Genomic DNA, 16911 nt, shown 5'->3' with positions numbered 1-16911 from the left:
TACTTAATTAGTTAAAACGAATGTCTATATCGTTCCGTCTCTATTGATATCAGTTTTATCAAAAACTTTGCGGTTAATCGCAAATTGGACCTGTATTGTGGTAGGTAATCCAAAACGGCGCCTCCGCCAATCGCGGGCTGCTATGTCGTGATATTCGCCCGCTCCGATTGGTTGAAAATGACGTGATAGCTATTTTGGTGCTTGGCGAGTACGCGCGCGCGGATCGCGCATGTGTGAGTTGGAAGCTTGTACGCGGAGTGTGGGTGTGTGCGTGTGTTGTCGAGGCGCGCGTTGGTCTGTTTACCGAACGAGAGAGCAGCCGGCGCGCGCACTGGGCACGGACTCACGTGCGAAACAAGAGTTTCCAGCGCTGCTGAATTGTAATAGCTTTCCATGGTGTTTTCCTTTCAGTTTATCGGTGCTAATTCGTTCCGGGCGTAAACTAAACATTGTGTGTGCCGTTCGGAAACTCCGGGTTTGATTTTCGTGCGGCTAATAAAAATTATAAGTGTTTTCGGGCGGATGCGATGAATAAATTTTGCAAATCGAGTCTGTGTGTCGAAAAGTTTCGTGAGAGCTATGCTTTGATCGGTCGACGAGTGGTAGTGGATGTTGTCGGAGTTCTTTTGGTGATATCAGTGAGTTTGAGGCTGTGCAGGCTGTTGCTGTGGCCTCTGGGACTCGGAGACATCAGTGTTGGGATCATCACACACTTGTTACTCCGCGATACTACCGGCGTCTGAGGTAAATAAATACAAAACCTTTCGCTAAGTGCTGTGTTTTGCTTAACTTACCGCTTTTGGTATTTTCTTTCTGCAATCGCTAATCATTCTTATCTTTATTACTTATCCTTAACAATCCGCTTCATTTCGTTTTTGGTAAAACAACATTTATCTATGTGTCGGCGGCCGATCGTAAGATCAGGCATATCGTGAAATTCCTAGGCATATCGTGAAACGTGAAAATCTTTGACCCGTTCCCTAAGTCGACGGAGCCCCGCGGGCTCCTATTTCTGGGCAGTTTGCCCTTCGGGCATCTAAAGCAACCTAACGGACCTATATATTGGTTTAATGTCACTATCGTCAAAACATTACACAGGAACATTACGATCTGCCTGATCTTACGATCGGCCGCCGACATATGTACCTGCCTAGGCTTTGCATGTTTGTATTATTCATAGCAGTCATTTTATGAGAAAGCTTCAGTAAACATCATGGCACTACAATTGACAAACTAACAAAAATTTCATGGTCACTCACTAAGTCACTACATATGCATGCACATATAATTAAAATTTCAATTGTTTCCGCTCTGTTTTGTTGCCAATCGCTGAAAAAACATTAGCCGTCTTCAGTAGATAGTTAGATTTTATCCAAACAGTTATTCAGAAATATTTGAAATATTTCAGATTTCTTCATGAAGTTCAGGATTATTTGGATAAATAAATCATCTCTTAATAATAACTTTCTTTTGTATTGCTTTAATTTTGCTTGCAGGTCTTGTTTTTACGACTAAACACAAATTAACTACATGTTTCACATACTAGGCATATCTATTGGTTCTTGTGAAACAGGTGTAATAGTGTATATATATCTTCAGGTGACAACCAAAACTTACTAATTGCAAAACAATAATTTAATTCAAAACAATATTATTTCGGTACTAGTACATACTATTCACTAGGGCTCTGAACTTGTGGTGTCTTTAGTGTTTTGGTTATCACATGACGAGATAGAGTCCGTCTAAGCTAACTTAGAACCGTCATATTTTCATTATAAACGATATATTTTCATAAAAAATTTCATTACATTACATTTCCACAGAGTCATTGCAAATGCCATGTAGGTTTTGACTCTACATAGGTATCTACGATAGGTAGTTGCCTGCAGATATTAAGTCAAATTTACGACCTATCATTCCAATAAAAGATGTACCAAAATCAATGTTTTTTCACACACAATGCATTAAAGTGAACCTTTTAACCGCCGTAGACTGATATTGATATATATATAAGTGATATAAGACATAGAAAATCGGGCTCATTTCGCCGCGGTCTAATAAATAAGACAAAACTTCATGTAACTTCGCACGCTCGATGAAAAATTATATGGCGGTTAAAAGGTTAAGGGTCTCAAAATAGACTTCTACGCGAACAGCAATCAGTGAACGTTTCACCAACATTTCTTTTATTTTAACCAATATTAATATAATGCGGTTGCTTCAACGAATTGTCCCGTTACATGTACGAGTATAATACCAAGGTAAAGAACAAATCTATAACTATAAATAAGCCGAGTAAACTTGAACTGTTAAACCATTAATCAAATACAAAATAAGTATATTCTATTGTCCAGACGTCAATGAAGAGACCATACATACGTGACACGAATGTTTTAACGCCAATATTATTACCACGCGGCTGTAATAACCAAGTATGAATAAATTATTTGCAAGGCTTTATGCATAATTTATGTCATAACCGAAAGCTTCATTTAAAGTTTTGCCTTTTCTAGAAATTAACTTCGACGAAGTTGAATCCTTTTCGTGAAATCATTATAAAAATATTGGTTCTCGATTTTTAAATACTCTTGCTAAAGTGCATCCACAAGTAAGACCTAACACATGCTTATATTAAAACCGGCCAAGTGCGAGTCGGACTCGCGCACGGAGGGTTCCGCACCATCAACAAAAAATAGAGCAAAACAAGCAAAAAAACGGTCACCCATCCAAGTACTGTCCCCGCCCGACGTTGCTTAACTTCATTTAAAAATCACGTTTGTTGTATGGGAGCCCCACTTAAATCTTCATTTTATTCTGTTTCTAGTATTTGTTGTTATAGCGGCAACAGAAATACATCATCTGTGAAAATTTCAACTGTCTAGCTATCACGGTTCGTGAGATACTGCTTGGTGACAGACGGACGGACGGACGGACGGACAGCGGAGTCTTAGTAATAGGGTCCCGTTTTTACCCTTTGGGTACGGAACCCTAATTATGAGGGAACAGATGAATATACTAATACATATGTCGCAGGGAAATGATCAAAACAGAGATTTGAACAAATCTCTAAGGGATATGATCAAATCACGCAGGATGTTAAAATGGCGAATCCATATCATCATTTCCCTAGAAAAATTCAGTAATTTGACGAAATCACTGACTCTGTTTAGTGAAAAGACAAAATCGGCCAATAAACGCGAAACGCTTTTTCATTTCACTAGATTTGTTTAGGAATTTGACAAAATCCCTAACCACGACAGTAAGTTGACGAAACGAACTTCAAAAGTCAACTAGTTTTATCATTTCGCTAAACAGGTTTAGTGAAATGATAAAGTCTCAACTGGAAGATGGTATATGGTGATTTGATTAAATCTCTGAACGGTTTAGTGAAATGACGAAAGCAAGTACAGAATACAACAGTTTACAGTTAAGCGATTTGATCAAATCTCTGACTAGATTAAGTGAAAATTTTTGAAATTATGATGCCGACTGATGTACCGATTTGGTACAGATAATTTTTAATACATATTTAAAACAATCCCCGGTACATTACTTCCATCTAATGGACCTCTGTCTACCTTAGGGACCGTCCACCAACACGCTTGATTTGATTAGCAACTCTTTAAATTTGTGCAGAGAAGTCTCTTTCATTTTTTCAGCCGATATTTTCAAAAAAATTCAATTAATCTAGTCAGAGATTTGATCAAATCGCTTAACTGTAGAGTAAACTATTGTATTCTGTACTTGCTTTCGTCATTTCACTAAACCGTTCAGAGATTTAATCAAATCACCATATACCATCTTCCAGTTGAGACTTTATCATTTAACTAAACCTGTTTAGCGAAATGATAAAACTAGTTGACTTTTGAAGTTCGTTTCGTCAACTTACTGTCGTGGTTAGGGATTTTGTCAAATTCCTAAACAAATCTAGTGAAATGAAAAAGCGTTTCGCGTTTATTGGCCGATTTTGTCTTTTCACTGAACAGAGTCAGTGATTTGGTCAAATTACTGAATTTTTCTAGGGAAATGATGATATGGATTCGCCATTTTAACATCCTGCGTGATTTGATCATATCCCTTAGAGATTTGTTCAAATCTCTGTTTTGATCATTTCCCTGCGACACATACATACTTATTGGTCAAAATCCCCTCCTTTTGTTTCGCCATAGTCGGATAAAAATCACTTTTATAACTACGATAAGCTTCTGTAGACCTTCATTATAATTTCAAAGGTAACAATCCGATGTCCATTTGTCATACAAAAATCAGTACTGTAATTGTAGTTATGCGTTCAATAAATCGTTAAATGCGTGAAAAGGCACAATTCTTTGTTTTAAATATAAAATGAAACAAACGACAAGCAACTGGAAACCGTATAGTCGACAGTCGACACGCACGCCGTGCCGAAGGAACAATGACCAATAGTAAATAAATAATATTTTATGACTAGAAAAACCAAGGGAATTATTGTTTGTGGTCGAAGCGAGATTACTGTTTGAGTAGGTAATACTAGACACGAATCATTCTTAGAATAATTTAAGAATCGGCCAGGATAAGGGGTGAAATAGAAAACGGTAATCGAACCTTAATAATGTATGGAAATAGTCAGGTGACTTTTTAGCAACCATCATCTCGATACATTGATTCTTTTCGTTCAGCGTTTGTCGATGTATGGTTTTCATCTTGGCCAATTTAACATACCTACCTACTGATTTAAAACCAATTACTGCTATAAATAATAACTACTCTATATCTATATTCCATTCATACTAATGATAAAACCTCGAAGTACAGTGCAGTAGACAAAACAATAAGTAAGATTCATAAGGGCTTAAGAATGCCAACTTTTTTCTCCGACCAATAATTTGCGAACCATTGATATAAACGGCTCATTTAATTTTGTAAGCGAGATCTCAGTTTCAACACATTGCGGCATTTTGATATATCGACGAAAATGTCTGTACCAAAGTAGTCGGCAATGTAGCAAACGAATTCTGACATTTTGTCTAAACCTTTTACTCGTAACCCCCAAAGTCCTTGGTCCATTCGGACGTTACTAGGAACGAAGAGGGAAAAACGAAGTTCGATCATTAGTCTTTGAAGCCAAATGAAGAAATTAAGGATCTTAAGCGTTAACGGTTAACCCACTGACTGTGGCCTCATTTAATTAAACGTTTCTGACAATAGAAGTAATGTCGCGGAATAATTAAAAGACCTAAAAATAAAGTGGCAAGTGTCTAGGGTCAAGCTATATTTGGCCAATGGCCTCGTGTTCATTTTAAATTTGTACGTGTTTTTAGTCTACCTACCACCATCACCACTACCGCTACCACCACCACTTGCCACTACCACTTGTTTGGGAAAATTAAAAAGGTAGAACTCGTAATCTAGACTATTGCAAAAAAATCTGTACTTAACACAATCTTCGATAACTAAAATGAAAACAGTAATTCCAGACCAGACCAAATGCCTGTTCCAAATAAAATTTGCTAGGTAAGGTTATACAGTTATACAGCAAATAGCGGTAATAAATATTGTAAATTCAAATTTTATGCCCCCTTTTGCAGCAGCCGTTATCCAAAATGACGTACATCTTCATGTGATATAGGAACATGTAGTTATGTCCAAATTTTGCCCCTTCGTCCTGCGGTATGTTCAGTTATCCTGACCGTATTGCGTGTTTTCATCTGATTTTAATGTTTAGCGGTTTTCTTTTGCGAATTTGTCCTATTAACTGAAGCAAAGTGTTTACAAATTGTAATGAGATTATCAAAAGCTATTGACGAATGTGATAAGTTGATAACTCACACTGATTTAAACTTTCACGTTTTTTACACATTATTAAATTGTACAACGGGACTTAATCGCGTATCTAAGTTTTTAAGATTTACCTCCGACGTTTCGAGGACGGCGTTGTCCCCGTGGTCTCGGAGAAGACCACGCTAAATCTTAAAAACTTAGATACGCGATTAAGTCCCGTTGTACAATTTAATAATTGATAACTCACATTAATGAATAATCGAAGTTGCCATAAAATTTACGTGAAGCAAGCTAAGCTAAGCTAAGCTAAGTTCAAATCCGCTAAAATATATATATACTCGTGTGTGACGTATATTTTGGAAATACAGATATGTGGGAGCTTATTAATACTTGCTTGTTTTTACTGTTCCTTATCTGAGTTTAGGACTTGAAACATTAAATGCACTGATTTGGCACAAGCCAAATAAAGTTAAGTAGGTACCTGCATATATCACGATGGATAAGATTGTTGTATGAGGTGTTTATCACTTATTATTACTATGTCTCTGATTCTCCTTTTCACTTTTGCACTTTGCATCTTGCATTAAATAATTACTAATTTGCAGAGTTTTTTGTCATGTTTCCATTATTCGGTTTGCACTGTTTCCAGTTAAACAAAATTATTTTCTTTGACCAGACCCGACTGACATATAGGAAGACAAATTACATAATAATCGGCATGTTTACCGACTTTCATTTTATAAATGTACCAATGTCCATTAACATAAACAATATCACAATAAAAAAATCCATTCAACAGAAGAAATTCGTAATTTACGTCGAGAACGTGACATATGCAACCGTTTCGTGAAGTTGGAGACTTCATGAATGGTCCTGCGCCCACGCGGCTGTTTTTATAGCCCGCGGCTCGAAAATAATTGTTTTAACAGTACTGTCCTCGGTCCCAATACAGGTCGAGCGTGCATAGTGCACGAAGACAGGATAAAATATAAAGAATTATCTGAATTTTATATTTTTTATCTCGATGGTCTCTGATGTGCCTATGGTCGCGTTGATCAAATGATAGAGACAAGACAAATCGCCTGTTGGTAAAAAAATGTGAAGGTCGGATACTTCATTCTTTCTTCTTCTCAGTTGAACACTATAGAGTCGTTGTCGTTTTTATATAGACAGACCTCTTGATAACCTTCGATTTTTAGTACTGTTGGTGGCGTTTCGGAAAGTTCTGTTATAATTATTGCTGAACACTGCCAGAATGTTTCATTATTTAAAACAATAATAATGTAAGTTGTATTTGTGACACGCCCTTTGATTGGTTTACTCGATAAAATGTCTCTACTGCTTTCGTCGAATTAATTTTCTTGATGCTGATAAGACACACTACTCAAGGTCGAAAACTTGGCATTGTTTTTTAATCAGCTGGTTATTTTCTTAAGTAAATTATTAAAATATGTGCATCCTTTCACGCCAAGCAAATTACAATTGAATGTATGCGTAACATTGTAATTGTAATGCAAATTTGGTCCATTTCTACAGTTGCATATGTTTTATAGGTAAGTGCACGTTGATAAGCGCTCACCGACAAGGCCTCGGCGAGAATGAATGGATGATAATTAGACATGTTTGTTTTTAACTTAACACACTCATACGTACACACACATGGAGCTGCGGACACGGAACTCACATGTATGAGTATATATATGGGAGTTTTGGTACAAATCAAAACTTATGACAATGATTATGTATATTCAAATTTGGATTTTCACATAAGTCTTCTTGCTTACATTCATAGAAAAATAGGCGTTAAACATACACTAATAAGGCCAGTATTACCTTCACACATACTTTTCGGCTAGGCAATGCAATCGTGAGAATCATTCGTTCAAAGTTTTGTTATTTTTTATCAAAACCAACACTTAATCACTTCCTACAGTTCAAAGGGCGGAAGTGAGGCGTATACAGAAATAATAAATTAACGCATTTGGGTGTTTCAATTTGAAGCCTCTCGTGCCCTTGACGGAAGGTCAATTCGGCTACGTTTGGATACACGGTTACAACACACGTTATTAAATGCTATGAGCGTTTGTTTACGTCCTAGTTGTTGTGTATTCGTTAATTCTCAAGTAGCTGTCGGACACTTCACATGTGCCGAAGGACGTTTAGCACCTACGCAGAAACTGTCACCTATCTTATCATTATCCAATAGTTCATAGGTACATTGTCAGTTTATTAGCACCTATTGCTGTGAATTATTAATGACATTAAGTACACTGTGGTCAATTATAATTAATGGTTCAGTTGCTTCAGGAAAGATAATATTATATTCGCGACATGATTCATTTTCGTCTTTAAGCAATTCCGAGAAACAGTTCTATTTATTTAACACCGTGAAACATGTTTTATAATATGCACTAATGTACCTACACCATACAGTTTCAGTATACAATAACCACATCAAATTAGACATCTGTCTATGCAACAAAACTTCTCGCATAGTATGACTGACACCCGTGGTGAGACATGTAAAAGGGGCGGTGCATTCTATCGTAGTCAATTGAAAATCATTCTTCAACTATTTTATCGATTTTATCTTGCTATTCGTTGCGATATCCTGCTGAGCCTTCTTTGACACTAATTATAGGATTTTACTAAACCATCATAATCTGCTTTGCAATATTTTTGCTGATGCAGAAAATAATAATAAGAAATATTTCTTTGAATCTTAATTTAAATTTACGACTCGACTGCATTTACTAATGTATTTAATAGTCCATCGCATTACCATAGCCTTTAACGCTATCTTAACATTTTCAGTCAAGTTTATGGGACGTTTTATCTCGGAAAATTTGCACTTGCAAATGGCCGTCCGTTGAGCTGACCTGAGGTATTATTGCCATCGTTTATCTATCTCAGACGACTTGAGCGCTCAACATAACCAGTGTAGACTTCCCTGATTGTAAATATTTTCTAAAGCTTTGGAGATAACAGTTACACTGGTCGAGTTGAAAACTCGACTGGCCAGAGCTTGGTAAGCGAAGTAAACGCACGACCTGCTTGCGAGATCTCAAATATTGGCTCTCCGAGCAAACAGCCTTATCCGTCCGTTTACTTCGTTTATATGGTCAGATACAGCTGTGTATAGTGCTTTATAGCTGTGCGGAATTAACGCACGTGATTTTTGGCGAAGTAAAGTGATAGGTCTATAAAAAAATACCTAGCCAGTTATTAACTTTAATTTCTCTCTCTCTACAAATCGGCATAATTATGTATGCAATCTGCGCATTATCCAGTTTTTGATTTGCTGCGATCGCACTATTTTTACGCTTCATTAAATGTTTTAAAAAATCTTGGTTTCTAGACCTCTTTTCCTATAATTCAAACCTTAATCGACACACTTATTTTCAAAATGATTAGCACGTCTGCAACCAACACCTACCGTAAATGCATGATACTGCTTGACCCTGCCCCGATAGTTGCAACCTTCAAATTCAATTCTTAGAGGCAGAGGCGAAAAGTAGGATGCCAACTACATGTTATAATTAGGCTAAATATGACATCTTATATTTTTCTTCTTGTTTTGATCTATAAATATTTTCGAACAAAAAAAATGTTGAACTTGAAATTGCTACAAATGAACGTCTCCTTACAGTCTCAAGGCCTCAATTTCTGACTGCGGCGGAAGCATACGCCAGCTGTAGCCCAAATCGCTTAAATAATACGAAGAGTCTCTTCAGAACACAAATGTTTAATTTTCAACCGTACCACTTTATGCTCAAAGTTCAATTTTTAATGAAAAATTTCTAGTAACTAATTTGTGTCTTTATATTTTACTAGCTGTTGCCCGCGACTTCGTACGCGTGGATTTGTATATTGGTGGTTATATATTCTACATTAGCTTAGAACATTATGCAGAAAATATTGCAGGAGGGCGGTTAATCATTTGTTAATTATTAATATTATACAACGCATGAGACTTGTCTTTCACAACATACGAAGTTTCTAGCCCCTAACTAAATAAAATTGTTGTCGACATAATCCCTCTTAAACCCCTTAGAAGATTTTCATGTCCTCTATTTACCTAACTACCTATTTACGAAGTTTGAAGTAAATAAAATTTGAACCCTATATAAACTTTCAACCCCTTTTAAACCATTTTAGGGGATGAATATAAAAAAACGCTGAAATTACTTTTCTTGTATTCTAATAATATGCCTCTGTACAAAGATTCAAGCCCGTTCTCACAAAAATGTTTGAACTCCATACAAACTTTCAACCCCTTTTTCACCACCTTGAGATATAAATTTTCAAAAACGCTGAAATAATTTTTTTTTCGTTTTAAAATAATACCTTTTTATGAAGTTTCAAGTTCCTAGCTTAAAATAAAATTTGTACCCTGTACAAACTTTCAACCCCTTAGTAAACCTGTTAGGGGATGAATTTTACAAAACGCTGAAATGACTTGTATTGTCTTCTAATAATATCCCCAAATACAAAGATTCAAGTCCCGCGCTCAAAAAAATTTTTGATATCCATACAAACTTTCAACCCCTTTCTCGTCACCTTAGGGGATGAATTTTCAAAAACGCTGAAATTAGTTTTCTTGTATTTAAATTTAATATCTATTTGCAAAGTTTCAAGTTCCTAGCTTAAAATAAAATTTGAACCACATACAAACTTTCAACCTCTTTTTAACCCTGTTAGGGGATGAATTTTACAAAAGGCTGAAATTACTTTTCTTGTCTTTTAATAATATCTCCAAATACAAAGATTCAAGTCCCGCGCTCGAAAAAATGTTTGATATCCATACAAACTTTCAACCCTTTTTTCACCACCTTAGGGGATGAATTTTCAAAAACGCTGAAATTAGTTTTCTTGTATTTAAATTTAATATCTATTTGCAAAGTTTCAAGTTCCTAGCTTAAAATGAAATTTGCACCCCAAGACGAACTTTCATCCCCTTTTTAACCCCCTTAGGGGTTGAATTTCCAAAAACGTCGCAATTACTTTATTTTGTAATCGGCTATTATGCCTTTCTAAGAAGTTTCAAAGCATTTGTAATGGATTCAATCTTTCAACCCCTTTTTAACCCTGTTAGGGGATGAATTTTCAAAAACGCTGAAATTACTTTTCTTGTCTTATAATAATATCCCCATATACAAAGTTTCAAGTCCCACACTCACAAAAATATTTGATCTCCATACAAACTTTCAACCCTTTTTTCACCACCTTAGAGGATGAATTTTCAAAAACGCTGAAATTAGTTTTCTTGTATTTAAATTTAATATCTATTTGCAAAGTTTCAAGTTCCTAGCTTATAATAAAATTTGAACCACATACAAACTTTCAACCTCTTTTTAACCCTGTTAGGGGATGAATTTTACAAAAGGCTGAAATTACTTTTCTTGTCTTTTAATAATATCTCCAAATACAAAGATTCAAGTCCCGCGCTCGAAAAAATGTTTGATATCCATACAAACTTTCAACCCTTTTTTCACCACCTTAGGGGATGAATTTTCAAAAACGCTGAAATTAGTTTTCTTGTATTTAAATTTAATATCTATTTGCAAAGTTTCAAGTTCCTAGCTTAAAATGAAATTTGCACCCCAAGACGAACTTTCATCCCCTTTTTAACCCCCTTAGGGGTTGAATTTCCAAAAACGTCGCAATTACTTTATTTTGTAATCGGCTATTATGCCTTTCTAAGAAGTTTCAAAGCATTTGTAATGGATTCAATATTTCAACCCCTTTTTAACCCTGTTAGGGGATGAATTTTCAAAAACGCTGAAATTACTTTTCTTCCCTTATAATAATATCCCCATATACAAAGTTTCAAGTCCCACACTCACAAAAATATTTGATCTCCATACAAACTTTCAACCCCTTTTTCACCACCTTGGGGGATGAATTTTCAAAAACGCTGAAATTAGTTTTCTTGTTTTTTAATATAATACATTTTTACAAAGTTTTAAATTCCTAGCTTAAAATAAAACTTGTACCCCATACAAACTTTCATCCCCTTTTTAACCCCCTTAGGGGTTGAATTTTTCAAAATCGCTTCTTATCTCTTGTACACTTTATAAATGCAACCTAGTGTGCAAATTTCAACTTTCTAGCTTTTGTAGTTTCGGCTCTGCGTTGATGAATCAGTCAGTCAGTCAGTCAGTCAGTCAGTCAGTCAGGACACTTGCATTTATATATATAGATTAAATGTGAAAAAGGCTTATGTCAGGGCAACATTCTTCACAGTTATGTCTTTATTAAGGTGTGCTGCACAAACAATCGTTTTTTAATTCATTGTCTTGCCTAATCATGCTAATTCTTTTTTATCATTATCTGTGGACGTTTTTTGCCCTACCCTAGTGATATTAGCTGTTTATGGTATTGTTTGTGTGATTTGTGTCTTATGTTCCACCGTAGCGTCAAAATTTTGGTGAATGAAGTGTCGAGTTAATCAATTAGTTTTTTTTTGAAGCGGGTGCTGTAGTTTAAACAAAAAAAAGTTTAGCCTGTTTTTTTATTTAAACCCATTTGATGTTTTAAATTACGTGATTCTTACGAGCTTTTATTTTACTTGCCCTGTTTGGCATTGTGGATTGTTGGTTAGTGTGGGTCAACTCTTGAAAGCCACTTTCCAAAGCCACTTCAAAGCAACTTTGACCCACTTCCCGATTTCCGATTAAGCTGAAAATTTGATACATGTATAAACATGATGGCTAATAAGCTAGATTGTCCTCTGTTGTGGGCAATGGGTTAGCGGACAAAGTCACTTTTTGTTATAAATTATTAAATATTTTATTAGGTTACCCATTGTTACTAACATACTTAAATCATAAGCTATAACTAACAAATGTATGGACCATTGTTGTCTTAAATAAAGAAATTTTAATTTTTAATAAGTCGGGTGACAGTGCAATATTAAAAATAATAATAATAAAAAATATTTTTATTGCCACAAATCAAGTACCACAAAAAAATACACGAGAGATATTATGTTACCATCGAGTTGATATGTTGATGGAGACAGGAAGTCTGTGATGAAACAACGCAACTAATTGTGTTTGGAGTTTTTAGAATTCTCTCTATGAGTAAGTATTAGTTGCCTGTGGTAAGAAAAGTACAGTCAGCATTATCGCTTGTACCAAAAATGAAATCTTTGCCAAAAACAATAAAAGCATATTAGTGTTTCATTTGAAAAAACTATGTGGCTAGCAACAAAACTAGACAATGATGTCTCAAAATTTTGCCCAACATTGTATCGTACCTACAGGTATCGTAATAACACCGGGTACGAAAGTCATTAATTTTCTGCCTTTTCATTAGACAGTGTACCGCGTAATTTCGTTTATTTTCGCACAACCCACTTTTAGGACATTTATCAGATCGTGCCAGGACTTGACGTATTATATGGCCGTTATTTAAGACCCTGTCCCTTTTAGCTTTACGTTTCAAGATCCGAGATCCAATATAAACATCATCGTGACATTGTATGTACTTATGTATTACTTTATCGCGGTGATGTAAAATGAGGGTCTTTTTTATTTTATTTATTGGCGTCTAGTAACTACTGGCATACTTAGTTAAACAAGTTATTAATTTGTAATACAAATGCATTAAAATCATAGCTAGTTAAAATGGACATAAGTAAAATGTGCAAGTTGCAAAAAGTTTCCAAGATGTTGGAAAATTGCTCGTAAAATTTCAGAAATATTTCACAGGAAACAAAGGAAACTTTCATTTTAAAAATGAAAAATTTTGATTCCCATACAAAAATATGAGAAGCTTCCGAAATTTTTCCATGGATGTGGAAATTATCCGTGGGACTCGGAATGCAGCTTTATATTGCCGCCTCTATATAGTCTGTCGAAGTCATCTCTTTAGTTTATGTGTAGTAATAGTCTGCCGTAGAATGGCTATATGTATTGCTTGTACGTAAATGAGAAAAATGTAGACATGTCTGTGTAGGATTGAATCGCTACGCCGCCACTGACCTGGAGTCCTAATCAGGCCACGGGTCGGGCTCGGAATGCGACTTCTTATTGGCGCTTCTAATGTACAGTCAGCTTTAAGATACAAATAGATATCATAATAATTTGTTATAATATAATAAACAAAAAAAATCCTGATCAGCTTATCTATAAACCCACGAAAAACACTAGACATTAAACAATTACCTAATAAAGTTCTAATTAGCAGATTTTTAAGGTCAGCAATACGAAAGTTCCACCCCTCGAATTGCTCATATCTATATCACGTTACATCCACTATCAGTCGTACGTCGTACGTACCTATGCTATGCTATGCTATATATATGCTGTCGAAAGGTTCCCAAAATTGCGAAATTTCTACATGGAATAACTTCAAAAACTTCTTATATATTTGTATGGAAATCGAATCTTTCTTCCATAATAAAATTTTCCCTCGTTTCCTGTGACATTTTCCTGACATTTTCGAGACCTTTTTTATTTTTTTAAGATGGGAAATGCTTTACGCATACCACCCGGTGCGGGGACGGGCCGGGATGGTAATGTGGGACTCCCTGTTGTGGGCTAATGAGACCCCAGGTTCACCCACTAAAACCCCTCTGTTGCCGCCTCGCTACTATACGGCGAGGTCCCAGGAACGCCGAAGTACTCTTCCGCAACCTCGCCAGTCATTTTCTAGACCTATTCCAACTTTTTGGCAACATCCAGCAACTTGCCGCGCCGCCCATCTGTAGCCTTACCGTACCCGCAATCGAGACGTATCGTAAAAAATCATTATAATGCTCTTGACATATTCGAATGAATGAATAGCTTACCGACTGTACCGCAGCCTTGCAAGCCATTTAGCCGTTTTATTTGGGATTGTAAAACGTTTGCTCTCGTTAAATGGTTATTAGCTCGAATTACCCGCGGCCGTGATTCGATACGTGATATTAATTGCATATGTTGATCAACGCGTTACTTACCCTGTGGGAGTAAGGTGACATTGACATGTCTAGAACAAAATGTAAGTCAACAAAATATTATGCGAGGATGTCCTACAAATATATTTAATACTTTTTTTTTCATAAATGCTACGACTCACAATTTATTGTAAAATTAGAAGTTCATATCGGTTTTAAAAGGAATTAAAAGGTCCTTGAATGATGAACATTAAATTGTCACTTGATGATGCAGATAGATATACGTGCACTGTGAATCTCTCTGTATCTGACCTACAAGGTCAAGGTCAGATAATGATAATCAACAATCAATGAGAGGACCATTCAATTTGTCAACTTGATAGACTGTAGAGCGTTTTCGCACTACGTCCGATCCGAATCCGATCCAAACCCGTGAAAATATGGGTCTAGAAAACTCGGACCGAATTTGGATATTCGCTTACGCACTATTCCTATCCGAACCCGTGAAAATATGTCTAACTCAGACCGAATTCGTATATTGGCTTACGCACTAGTCTTATCCGAATGCCCCGCCCGCCCCGCTGCCTCTCTGCTCGTACGCAGCTCGGCTTTAACTCGGACACAGTGCGCGAGCGTTCATACAAATAATACTAAGGCTACTTCGGTTCGTCAAACATCTTCTCCGGAATGGAGATTCTAGATTAACGGAAAGAAATCGGACGACGGAGATCGGATGTAGTGCGTAACTTACCATAGAAATAGTTCTACGGCTACAACGGACCATATTTTCACGGCTTCGGATCTGATTCGGGTCGGACGTAGTGCGAAACCGCCCTAAAGGAAAGTAGCTGCTGGTTGTTCAAGCAGTTAAATATTGTTTCGACTCGTGCTAGTACATAAGCCTGACACTTGTGAATCGGCAAAGACTGAACAGCCCAAGTGGGTCGATAGCACTCTTAATTGCGATAAAAACTACGCATTCGATCATAAATTGTGTAATTATCTTGGTTCAAACGCGCCGGCGTCGCGACGGTAAATATGTCTTGTCAACTAGAATAGGTTAAGTGCGACAATTGATGAGCAAAACTAGAGTCTAATTAAGTACTTTTATAGTCCATTATTGCTTAAATGTGAACTTTGTAGTGGTTTGGTTAAAGCTCGGGAATTCGTAAAGTCAATCGACAGTGTCGGTAATGAGGCGAGCGGTTTCAGGGAGATTAATGATTTAATGGTTTGAACAGATCCTGGTTGTGACCTTGTTTATGTAACGCTGTGAAGTTTGTTGTTGCTACAGTTGTTACTAGTTAAGTAAGATTCTATTAATTATTAGCTGTTAGGTTATACATATAACAAGTAACCTATTTAAAGTTAAAGTAGGAAGCTATCTAAAGTCTGTCTGAAAGGGATCTTGGAGACAGATTAATCGATAAGATCGCTTGTTGTTTACCTACCTCTTTTAACTTGTGTTCCTTTATTTCTGTAGTATTTTCTACAATTGATATATGAATTAGTACCTATTTGTAAAATTAACAGTTATAATTATAATTCATCTAAATAAATGTTTAAATTTGTCAATGTACTTTAGCTTAAAATGTCTAAGAGTACTGAAATATCGGAGAGAGTACTTAACAATGAAAAATACAATTTGATTCGGCACATAAGTTCTTGGAAACTTGTTAAAAAATAAACAAAACGCCAATAACAATCTAGATTGGTTGATTTTCAATGAAAATATAGAACTAAGAATGATCAAATATTTTAAACAGCAAATGAGATGACAAGTGCGGCTTTAATATAATTTATAAACACCAAATCCAAAATTAGGTTTACCTAAACTAAAGCCCAGACTGTCAAGGTCGTTGCAATGTGTTAGAGGTCGTTGCTAACCCATTGTGTTAGATTCAATTACATCTGTTATTCATGCCACGAACTAAACGTATATTATCTGAGTTAGTAAAATGTATATTGTCTATCTATTACAATCAAATATGTTTTGAGAAACCAACTGTGTCTATGGAGAGACTTGGTATAGTTTACATACTGCTACAATTTAGATTTCAAGTTTCACAAAACAATATTGTTATGACTATACAGTCTATTCAATTAATCTAATAAGTGAATCACAGCAACTATTTAAAATAGGTGGGCGTTTTCTTTTGTTTTCCCAAACACTTTTTTTTTCAAATTTGGGATTTTTAATGTTATTTTTACTCAGAATCACGAGCTCTTTCTATCCTAATAGGAGAAAAAAAGTGTCCCAAAATTTC

General features: G+C 35.8%; 1 protein-coding gene across 1 annotated transcript in view; it reads left to right on the top strand.

The window, feature by feature from the left end:
- The first annotated feature begins 263 nt into the window (after positions 1–263).
- Positions 264–16911, top strand: part of LOC134653512 (activating transcription factor 3) — a 90472-nt gene continuing 73824 nt past the window's right edge. The window contains exon 1 of the mRNA XM_063508882.1: positions 264–744. The gene's annotated coding sequence lies outside the window, so the exon portion shown is untranslated. The remainder of the gene's footprint in view (positions 745–16911) is intronic.

This window comes from Cydia amplana, chromosome 13 (genome assembly GCF_948474715.1).
Source record: "Cydia amplana chromosome 13, ilCydAmpl1.1, whole genome shotgun sequence".
Lineage (NCBI taxonomy): Eukaryota > Metazoa > Arthropoda > Insecta > Lepidoptera > Tortricidae > Cydia > Cydia amplana.
This window is presented reverse-complemented; position numbering and strand designations above follow the sequence as displayed.